We start from the raw sequence: 11072 nt of genomic DNA on the forward strand, positions 1-11072 counted from the left end.
CCTTTCCTCCTGTTTTGGCTTCCAAGTAATCTTCAATTGTCATCCCACACAGAGAGAGGGATGACATTAAATTAAGACTGGGATGAAAAGAAATCATTTTAAAGGAATTTTTCTTTTGGAATAGAAGTTGATGTGACTTATTATTTGTGTGGTTATTTTGTGTAGTGTGTGTGTTTGTGTGATGTTAGGGAGCAAGATTGCACTTGCCCTTTTCTCGTGTGTGGATTTATATATGTGTGTATTGAGGCAGGGGGTTATCTTATTGGAGTTACTTGGTTGTAAGCAACAGAAACTGACCATAGTTAAGTTAGACACAAAAACATTTTATTTAAAGGATACAGGATAGCTTGCAAAACTGAAAGAAGACAGGAACAACTAGGACAGGAAGCAAAGTAGCTTTGGGAATCCAGGAAGCAGGACCTAAAGGACAATCTTTCTTCAAGGCACTTCTCTCAAGTTGAGTGGGCACCAGCTAAATTTAGTAACTGCTCACAATTACAATTCCAGGGCTGAATATCTGACTGGTGTAGTTTGGATGGTGTGTTTACCCTTTGGCCAGAGAAGAGTGGGGTTCTTTGACTGATAATCCCATGAAATTGTATACATTTGGGGAGTGGCAGTTCCCCAAAGTAAAATCAGGATGATGAAGTCAGAACGAGGAATTAGTGTTGGAAAGGCAAAAACAATAGGTATGTACAAGAAAGGAATAAGACGAATACATAAACAGCAATAATGGATGGAGAAATGTTATAAGTACCATAAAAGAGATATAAGCAAAATACTTTGAAGATTCTAAAGAAGGACACACACACACACACACACACACACACACACGTGCGCGAATGGTGGTGGCCCATCATGGAAAACTGCACAAGGGCGAAGGCATTTAAGTTCCTCTTTCACAGGAGAAGAAAGAAGTCTTTTGACGTGGAATAGAGGTAGTGGGGCAGGCAGAACTCAGATTGAGGACGCAGCTTCAGTAAAGACAAGGAGATTGGAATGGGTGAGATCAATCAGGGGAATGGAGACTAGTCCTGCTTACTTTGATATTGAGGAGCAGTTCCCCAAAGTATGCTCTGGGGATCCCTAGCGATCCCTGAGACTCTTTCAGGGAGTCTGCAAGGTCAAAACTATTGTCATAACAATAAGATGATGTCTGCCTTTTTCAGGATCATTCTTTCAGGAGTATGCAGTGGGGATTTCCAGAACTATACATTATGTGTGATGATGCCATTATTTTGATGACAAGTGGGATGATGGAAGGAGTATTGTGTATTTCTGTGTTTTAAAAATTTCTCAGTTTTAATTTCTAATATTGAAACTATTGATAGATATAACCCATATAAGCAAAATATATTTGGGGTCCTTAATAATTTTTAAGAGTGTGTGGGGATCCTGAAACCAAAAAGTGTCAGAAACACTAGTATAGATCATATGGGGTAGAGAAATGGAGGTACAGTAGGGAGGCTCTTTGAGTTTCATGCCAAAGAGTGTGTGATTAGTTTGATAGTCAGTAAGTAACTGTCAAAGGGTTTTGAGCAGGAGAATGATATACTTGGAACTACCTTTTAAGAATAATATGAAGTAAACTATAAAATGGGTTGGAGAAACCAGAGTAGAGGCTGGGAGGAGAATGACAAGGCTCCTATAAGAGCCTAGGCAAGGGGTATGTGCTATTGAAGCAGGAATGAGAAGAGGAAAGAGGAGAGTGGCAGAGGTAGACGTTACTGGACCCAGCATGTGAGAGAATGACATATAAAAAATACGTGACTTCAATGTTTAAGCCTAGATGCTAGTGATGATTAATTTTATGTGCTAACTTGACTGGGCCATGGGGCCCAGATATTTGGTTAAATATTATTCTGAGTGTCTCTGTGAGGGTGTTTTTGGTGAGATTAACAATTAAATTGGTAAACTGAGTACCCTCCATCATATGAGTGGGCCTCATCCAATCATTTGAAGGCCTGAATAGAACAAAAGACTGACTTCCTCCAAGTAAGCAAATATTCTCCTGCCTAAGGGGCTTTGAACTGAGACATTGGCTCTGCAGATTTTGGTCTTGCAAGCCTCCATAATTGCATGAGCCAATTCTTTAATATATAAATAGAACCTATTGGTCCTATTTCTCTGGTGAACCCTGGCAAATGCAAATCTTGGTACCAAGAGTGGATCTAGAGGAATAGAATCTTAAGGATAAATTTTCTGAATTGGTTCTGGAGATGTCTGGAATTGGGTCTCTAATCTGATTAGATTTAAAGACACTAATGATTTTATTTCCAGTAGGAAAGAGAGCATTGATAGTCCATGGCATAATTTGGCAGTAGAGATACACAAAATATCAACATTAGATACTTCTAATCAAACATCTATAAGAAGCAAAGATCTGAGTGACCATGTCTATGATACATTCAAACATTTTTGTCAAACTGATGAGAATGTGAGATTGGCTAATGCTTCTAATGCCACTGGACAAAGATGTCACTGGACAAAGTGGGGAATGAAAAGGGTAAGCTTAGGGGCGCAAATTCTCAGCTCAAGTGCTACATAAGTGATCTTAAAGCTTCTGTGTCTGCCCTGAAAGAAACTCTATTTCCTATAGCTACAGGGCTGAGATGCTGAAAACCCAACAAGAATCCCATCTTGCAAGTGGCTGAGTTACAATGCAAATTGAATTCCTGGCCTTACTGTTAAAGTGAGGGTATTTATGGGGAAGAAATGGGATTCTGAAAGTTGGAATGGAGGTGTGTGGGACTATCCTGAGCTGGGGACATTGAGCCCCTAAATTCTGATGAATCTTCTTTGCCAGTAGAATCAGGTTCTCCACCTCTGTAGAAATGCCTTCCCCACTCCACTCTTCTTAGCAGAAGTGACCTCTCCACCTCTATTTGAAGGGATTAACCCTGTATTTCCTAAGGAGACTGTAATGGCCTCCCATGAAGCAGTTGCCTTACTAGACAATGCTGATTCTCCTCAGGATCCGCCCCCCACAACCCCTCTTTGCTTTTAGAACTATACTAGAGTCAAGACCCAGCAGACCCTTAAATGTGAGGTACAAAGTGTGACCTATGAGAAGGTGCACTACACTTCAAAAGAACTACTTGAATTTTCTAATTTATGAAAACAGAAAACTGGGATATATGTGTGGGAATGGATATAAGGGTGTGAGATCATGGTGGAAGGAACATAAAGTTTGATTAAGCCAAATTAATTCATAAGGGCCCACTAAGGAGAGATTCTGTATTTAATGTTGCAACTTTGGGAGTTAGAAAGGGCTGTAACAGTTTGGTTGGTTGGTTGCCTGAAACACAGACCAAAAAGTGGCCTACTGTGAGTAAACTGGAAATACTGGACATGCATTGGTTTAATGTAAAGGAAGGAATTCAAAAGCTTAGGGAAATTGGAATATTAGAGTGGATTTGTCATTTAAATTCTACTCATCTACACTGGTAGATCCAGAAGGGACACTTTTCACTATAACTGAGGAATAAATTTGTGAGGGAAGCCGTGGCATCATTGAAGAGCTCTGCAATCACTCTTCTCTGTAGGCCAGACCTCACAGTGGGAACTGTAGTCACCAAATTTGGAAACCTAATGTAATGGGAATAATTGGATTATGAAGTGGCAGAGGCCAAGTCGACACTCAATCACCTAAGAAAAGGTGAGTGTGGTTACTATAATGGACAGTAGAGTCAAAGTAGAACTCAGAGTTGTCTGACTTGTAAATACCTATGGTGTTGGCTGGTTGATGATGGTGTTCCTAAAAGTGAAATAGATAGGAGGCCTACTAAATTCTTATTTGATCTCTATAAGCATAAAGGTACTAGGTCAAGTGAAGAAAAGTCTAACCTCACTCATAAAAACAGAGTTACGGCTCCTCAATCAAGTCTGAGACTTGAGCTAGTTCACAGACCGAGAGCCTCCTGGATGAAGGGGAGGCCAGGCCCCCTTGAGGAAAGACCTTGGTACACGATTAAAAATTTATACTGTTAATCTTTCTCCCAGCCTTCTCCAAAGGGACCTGCAGCCATTTATCCAGGTAATTGTGCACTGGGGAAAAGGAAAGAATCAGATCTTTTGAGGACTTCTGGATACTGGCTCTGAATTGACACTAAATCCAGGAGACCCAGAATATCACTGTGATCCACCAGTCAGAGTAGGGGTTTATGGAAGTTAGGTGATCAATGGAGTTTTAACTCAAGTCTGTTTCATAGTGGGTCCAATGCATCCTCAAAACCATCTTGTGGTTATTTCCCTAGTTCTGAATGCATACTAGGAATAGACATACTTAGCAGCAGAAGCCAGCCCTACGCTGGCTCCCTGACTCACAGAGTGAGGTCTGTTATGGTGGGAAAGACCAAATGGAAGCCACTAGAACTGCCTTTACCTAGGAAAGTAAACCAGAAGCAGAGATGCGTTCCTGGAGGGACTGCAGAGATTTGTGCCACCATGAAGGACTTGAAAGATGCAAGGGTGGTGATTCCCACCACATCCCCATTCAACTCCCCTATGTGGCCTGTGCAGAAGACAGATGGATCTTGGAGAATGACAGTGGTTTGTCATAAACTTAACCAGGTGGTGACTCCAACTGCAGCTGATGTACTGGGTGTGGTTTCATTCCTTGAGCAAATTAGCACATCCCTGGTGCCTGGTATGCAGCTATTGAAGTAGAAAATCCTTTTTTCTCCATACCTGTTAATAAGACCCACCAGAAGCAGCTTGCTTTCAACACAACTTCACTGTCCTACTGCTGGGGTATATCACCCCTCCAGCATCATGTATTAATTTAGTTTACAGGGATCTTGATCACTCTTCCTTTCCAAAAGTTATCACACTGATTAATTACATTGATGACATTATGTTGATTGGATCTACTGAGCAAGAAGTTTCAACTACTCTAGACTTATTGGTAAGACATTTGCATTCAGAAGGTGGGAAATAAATCCACCAAAAATTCGGGGGCTTCCCACTCAGTGAAGTTTCTAGGGTCCAGTGGTGTGAGGCATGTCAAGATATCCCTTCTAAGGTGAAGGATAAGTTGTTGCATCCGGCCCTCCCACAACCAAGAAAGACACAATGCCTAGTGGGCTTCTTTGGATTCTGGAGGTGACATATTCCTCATTTGGGTGTGTTAATTTAGCCCGTTTACTTAGTGATCTCAAAAAGCTACCATTTTTGAGTGGGGCCCAGAACATGAGAATGCTCTGCAACAGATCCAGGTGCTGTGAAAGATGCTCTGCCACTTGGACCATCTGATCCAGCAGACCCAGTGGTGCTTGAAGTGTCACTGGCAGATAGGGATGCTGTTTGGAGTCTTTGGCAGGCCTCTGTAGGTGAATTGCAGTGCAGGCCCTTAGGATTTTAGAGCAAAGCCCTGCCAACCTCTCAAGGAACTACTCTCCTTTTGAGAAATAGCTTTTTGCTTGTTGCCAGGCCTTAGTAGAGACTAAGTGCTTAACCATGGGCCGCCAAGTTACCTTGTGATTTGAGCTGCCCATAATGAACTGGGCATTATCTGACCCACCAAGCCATAAAGTTGGACATGTACAGCAGCACTCTTACCAAATGGAAGTGATGAGGCCCGAGCAGGCTCTGAAGGCACAAGGAAGTTACATGAAGAAGTGACCCAAATGCCCATGGTCTCCACCCTGCTACACCGTCTTCTCTCTCCTAGCCTGTACCCATAGCTTCATGGAGAGTTCCCTATGATTAATTAACAGAGGAAGAAAAGACGTGGCCTGGTTTACAGATGGTTCTGCATGATATGCAGGCACCGCCCCAAATGGACAGCTGCAACACTATAGCCTTTCTAGGACATCCCTGAAGAACAGTGGTGAAGGGAAATCCTCCCGGTGGGTAGAAGAACTTCAAGCAGTGCACTTGATTGTTCACTTTGCCTTGATGGAGAGATGCCAGATGTGTGATTATATACTGATTCATGGGCTGTGGCCAATGGTTTGGCTGGATGGTCAGTGACTTGGAAGGAACATGTTGGAAAATTTGTGACAAGGAAATTTAGGGAAGAGATATGTGGATAGACCTTTTTCAATTGGCAAAAAATGTGAAGATATTTGTATTCCGTGAGAATGCTCACCAAAAGGTGACCTCAGCAGAGGAGGATTTTAATAATCAAATGGACAAGTTGGTCTGTTCTGTGGATACCATTCAGCCTCTTTCCCCAGCCACCCTTGTCATTGCCCAATGGGCTCAAGAACAAAGTGGCCAGTGTGGCAGACATGGAGGTTATGCATGAGCTCAGCAACTTGGACTTCCACTCACCAAGTCCAACCTGGCTATGGCCACTGCTGAGTGCCCAGTCTACCAGCAGCAGAGACCAACACTGAGTCCCAGATATGGCACCATTCCCCAGGGTGATGAGCCAGTTCCAGGTTGATTACATTGGACTGCTTCCACAATGGAAGGGGCAGAGTTTTGTTCCCACTGGAATAGACACTTACTCTGCATAAGATTTGCCTCTCCTGCATGCAATGCTGTAACCTAAAGTTACATTTGGCCTTGAGGCTATTTGCAGGGCAAGATAAAGAATTCATAGATGGGCGGCCTTGGCTGTCTGCCTCTGTGGCAGACAGTGCATTCCTCTGGGAAGCTTCAGTTTCTTGATATTCTCTGAACATTAGTTTCTCTGTAAAAGAATTTCAAGGATGCATGATTAGCTAAAACTTTAGTGTGATCCCAGCACCAGGGTACCTGGACTTTAATAATTTGCAAGTTCTATTTGGTTGTAAAGCTCAGTGAGTCAGAGGTTGAAGAAACAAATATTTACCTATGAGTTCAACTAAAGAAGCAGGGAACTGGGAACGTGTGCTTTTAGTTTTCAACCCATGTATGCTGGGTTCACCTTAGGGGAACCAATATCAGGACTAATATTAACCAAGAGCAGGTAACAATGCTTCTGCAAAAACTACCATCCATGGACTTATAGAATGTCTTATCCACCATCATGGTATTCCACACAGGATTGCTTCTGATCAAGGAACTCACTTTGCAGCAAATTAAATGAAGCGGTGTGCCCATGCTTATGGAATCAGTTTATTGATCTCACCATTCCCACCATCATGAAGCAGCTGGCTTGATAGAACCGTGGAACGGCCTTTTGACATCTGGGTAGTGATGCTTTGCAGGGCTGGGCAAAATTCCTCAGGAGTTTGTATTTGCTCTGAAGCAGCATCCACTACATGGTCTGTTTCTCCCATAGATAGGAATCATAGGTCCAGGAATCAAGGGGTGCAAATGGGAGTGGCACCACTCACTGTTACTCCCAATGACCCACTAGCAAAATTTTTTCTTTCTGTTCCTGTAGACTTATGCTCTTCTGGTCTAGAGGCCTTAGTTCCAAAGGAAGGAATGATTCCGCCGGGAGATTAAAAAATGATTCCACTGAACTGGAAGTTAAGACTGCTCCCTGGCCACTTTGAATTCCTTGTGTCTCTGAATCACTGGGAGTTACTATCCTGGGTGAGGTGATTGATCCTGACTACCAAGGGGAAATTGGACTGCTGCTCCTCAATGGAGGTAAGGAAGAGGATGTCTGGGATACAGGACATCGCTTAGGGCATCTCTTAGTGTTACTATGCCCTGTGATTAAAGTCAATGGAAACTACAACAACCCAATTCAGGCAGGACTGCTAATGCCCCAGACTCTTCAGGAATGAAGGTTTGAGTCACCACCCCTTCCCCATCCCCAGGTAAAGAACCAAGACCAGCTGAGTGCTTGCTGAAGGCAAAGGGAATATAAAATGGGTAGTGGAAGAAGGTGGTTATGGGGGCCGGCCCTGTAGCCGAGTGGTTAAGATCAGGTGCTCCACTTCGGTGGCCCAAGGTTTTACTGGTTTGGATCCTGGGCACAGACCTGGCACCGCTCATCAGGCCATGCCGAGGTGGCATCCCACACAGCACAACCGGAAGGATCTACAACTGGAATATACAACTATACACTGGGGGACTTTGAGGAGAAGAAGAAGAAAAAAAGAAAAAAGAAGAATAAAAAGGTGGTTATGAATACCAGCTATGCCTGCATGACCAGTAATAGAAATGAGGACTGTAACTGTCATGAGAATTTCCTCCTTATTTTGTTGTGAATACATTTGTGTTTACATACATATATGATATCTTTATTTTCTTCCCTTTAGTATCCCCTTGATGTAACATAAGATGTATTGACTTTACTTCATATTACTTAAGTGTTAACTTTACATCATAACATCATAGTATTTAAGTTATGGAATATCAAGGAGAAAAATACCCAAGAAAATAGTGCTCTCTAGAACAGCAATTGGAAGTCAGATGCAGTAAATAGTTTATGAGGAGGGAGTAGCAGAGAATAGGAGGGGAATGAGTTAGGTTTTAAACATTTCTTGGACTGAGGTGCCATAGGAACCACCGGTGGGAATATCTACCCAGCAGTTAAAAATATAACAATCTTAGAGAAGGTTTGGGACTGGAGATTTAGACGTGGGAATAAATCACATAGAGGTACCATTTTGGGTTTTCAAAGTGAGAAGAGTATATATTCATATCTGAATTTCAAATTCATAGACTCTAGCTTGGAAGGAGTCTTAGACTGTTCTCTTATTTCCATCTCCTACCCAGTTGGAAGCCTGTAGTCTTCAATCTCTTTCTTACAATGAACCCCCAGTCTCTTAATAATAAGTATATTTAAGTGAAATGCCCTGGATTAGCGGACAGAGGTGTAAGCATGCTCTCATAAGTTTGCAGGAGAAGCATGAATCAGATTCCTGAGAAATAGAACGCTTCCAGTTCTATTGATTACTGCCACAGGTTTAAGACAACATTCCAGAAACAAAGCTGAAATCCACAGTCTCTTATCACAAACTTTGAGAGGCTTGCTGTACGAAGCTTTGTATTTAGATTGTTTTATGATTTCAAAGTATTATTTTCTTTTTCAGCTTTAGATCTACTTTGACATAACTGCACACCAGCCTGAATGCTCAGAGACTGTTTGTAAAGGCAAATCTGTGGAAGACAGGAAGATCCTGCTGGGGACTGACGGGCCAGGCAAACAGCATTGTGAAATTGCTTGGTGTACAGGCCTCAGATATACCCACATAGTCAAATACACTTAAAAACAGTTGAAAAATTTTTTCTATCTCTATCTATCTATCTATCTGTCTATCTATCTATCTATCTATCTATCTATCTATTATGTATCTTTCTATTGCAATGAGAGGTTTCATTGTAAAATTTAATGTCAAGTAGAAAAGTATAAACATTTTCATACTTTCAGCTTTCTCTCAGAAATAGGTAAAGATCTGTTTCATATATCCAGAAAGTAAAGCAATAATTTGTCTCTTTAGTTTAAGTGAAGCTTGTCTGTTTAGGAATTTTGCCCTCATTATACCCCCCAATTCTTTCTGCTTTCTTGCTCTCCCCATTCCTCCTGGCCCCTCCCTGTCCCTGTGCTTCTTCAGCTTCATGTTTTAGCTGATACACACCTGGGGTCCTCCCCAGGCCATCTTCTCTGGCTGCCGTGGTTCAGTCCCCATTTCAGAATTAACTCTTGACTCTTTGCTCTCCTGATTACAGTAAGACTTGTGCCCTGAGGCCTCCACTGGCTGGCACCCCCACGCTCTGCCCCATGGAAGCAGACTAAGATGTTGTGTCTCAGGTTCTAGGTAGTTCCAACCTGAGTGGGCATACGTCATGTGTCAGGGAGCAGGGTATGGTGAAATAAGAAGGGGACTTCCACCTGCAGCTGAAGTCCACTCAGCTTGGGTGGCAAGGACAGGGCAGAGCTCATAATGCTGAGCTGGCAAATGGATCCTGCATGAGCTACCACTGCTGTTCCTCACCCTTACCAGCCCCCATCCCCACCCTGTATTCATCCAACCACCCAGCTTTCAGTTTCACAATGAAGCTTTCCAATCATACAGAGCTCAGGTTCTTAGTGGCACTCCACAGTGGCCAGCTTTTCATGTGGGACTCAGAAGCAGTTCTTCCTCATTAAAGCTTTCCGGAAATGGAGCAGTGCTGCTGGTGCTCTGCCCAGATTCCCTTGGATCTACGCCACCAGGCCTTTGCCTCGTCCCCCAGCTGTGTGCTTCCCTCCTACAGGCCTAGGCCTGCTTCCTTCAGAGAAGGAAGTATGTATACCCTTGGGTACTGGAGCAGCTTTGCCCAGAAGATCTAAGAGCACAAGAGTCTGGGAGCTGACAGTTCCTTGGGACAGCCCACAGAGACGGGCTGATGGCAGGAATAGGGAAGCCTGGCTCTCTTACTTGAGGAGTAATACTCCCTGAAGCACCCCTGAGAATCAGGTGGAGGCCAAGACTGTGCTAAATCCACACCCTCCTTGGCTTTTGCCTTCCCCATCTTGCTTCTCTGCTCAATGATGATTCCCTCCTGGGAGCACTTTTTATTTATTTATTTATTTTTTCAGGAAGATTAGCCCTGAGCTAACTACTGCCAATCCTCCTCTTTTTGCTGAGGAAGACTGGCCCTGAGCTAACCTCCATGCCCATCTTCCTCTACTTTGTACACGGGATGCCTACCACAGCATGACTTGCCAAGGAGCGCCATGTCTCCACCCAGGATCCAAACCAGTGAACCCCGGGCCAGCGAGAAGCGGAGCACAAGCACTTAACCACTGCGCCACCCGGCCGACACCTGGGAGCACTTTTTAAATAAGTCACTTGCACAGGAATTCTCATCTCAGGCTCTGCTTCTGGGAATCAACCCCAAACGGGATTCCACAGATTTCCTGAGCTGTTTATCATATGCTCCTCATCGCTTGTTGCCCAACTTTGGCCTTTCTCTTTGGTCTTCAGACCATCTCCAGCTTGAGACCACTTGAGTCAGGCTCAGCTCACTGGCTTCCTTTCTTCATTTCAACCTCTGCACCTCATAACCTAATATTGCTAAGAGTTGCGCCATCTTCTGTCTCTCATTCTTGACGGTTAAGGATAAAAACTGGTTCCCCTTTCACATTCTCTTTAGTGTTCACTTCTCATCCTCTTTGCTTCTCTTGTTCATTTTCTCTTATGTTGAAGTTCTACTCTTGTTTATTTCTCTTTTTTCATGAATTTGCCTCTGGGAGG

Source organism: Equus quagga, chromosome 5 (assembly GCF_021613505.1).
Source record: "Equus quagga isolate Etosha38 chromosome 5, UCLA_HA_Equagga_1.0, whole genome shotgun sequence".
NCBI lineage: Eukaryota > Metazoa > Chordata > Mammalia > Perissodactyla > Equidae > Equus > Equus quagga.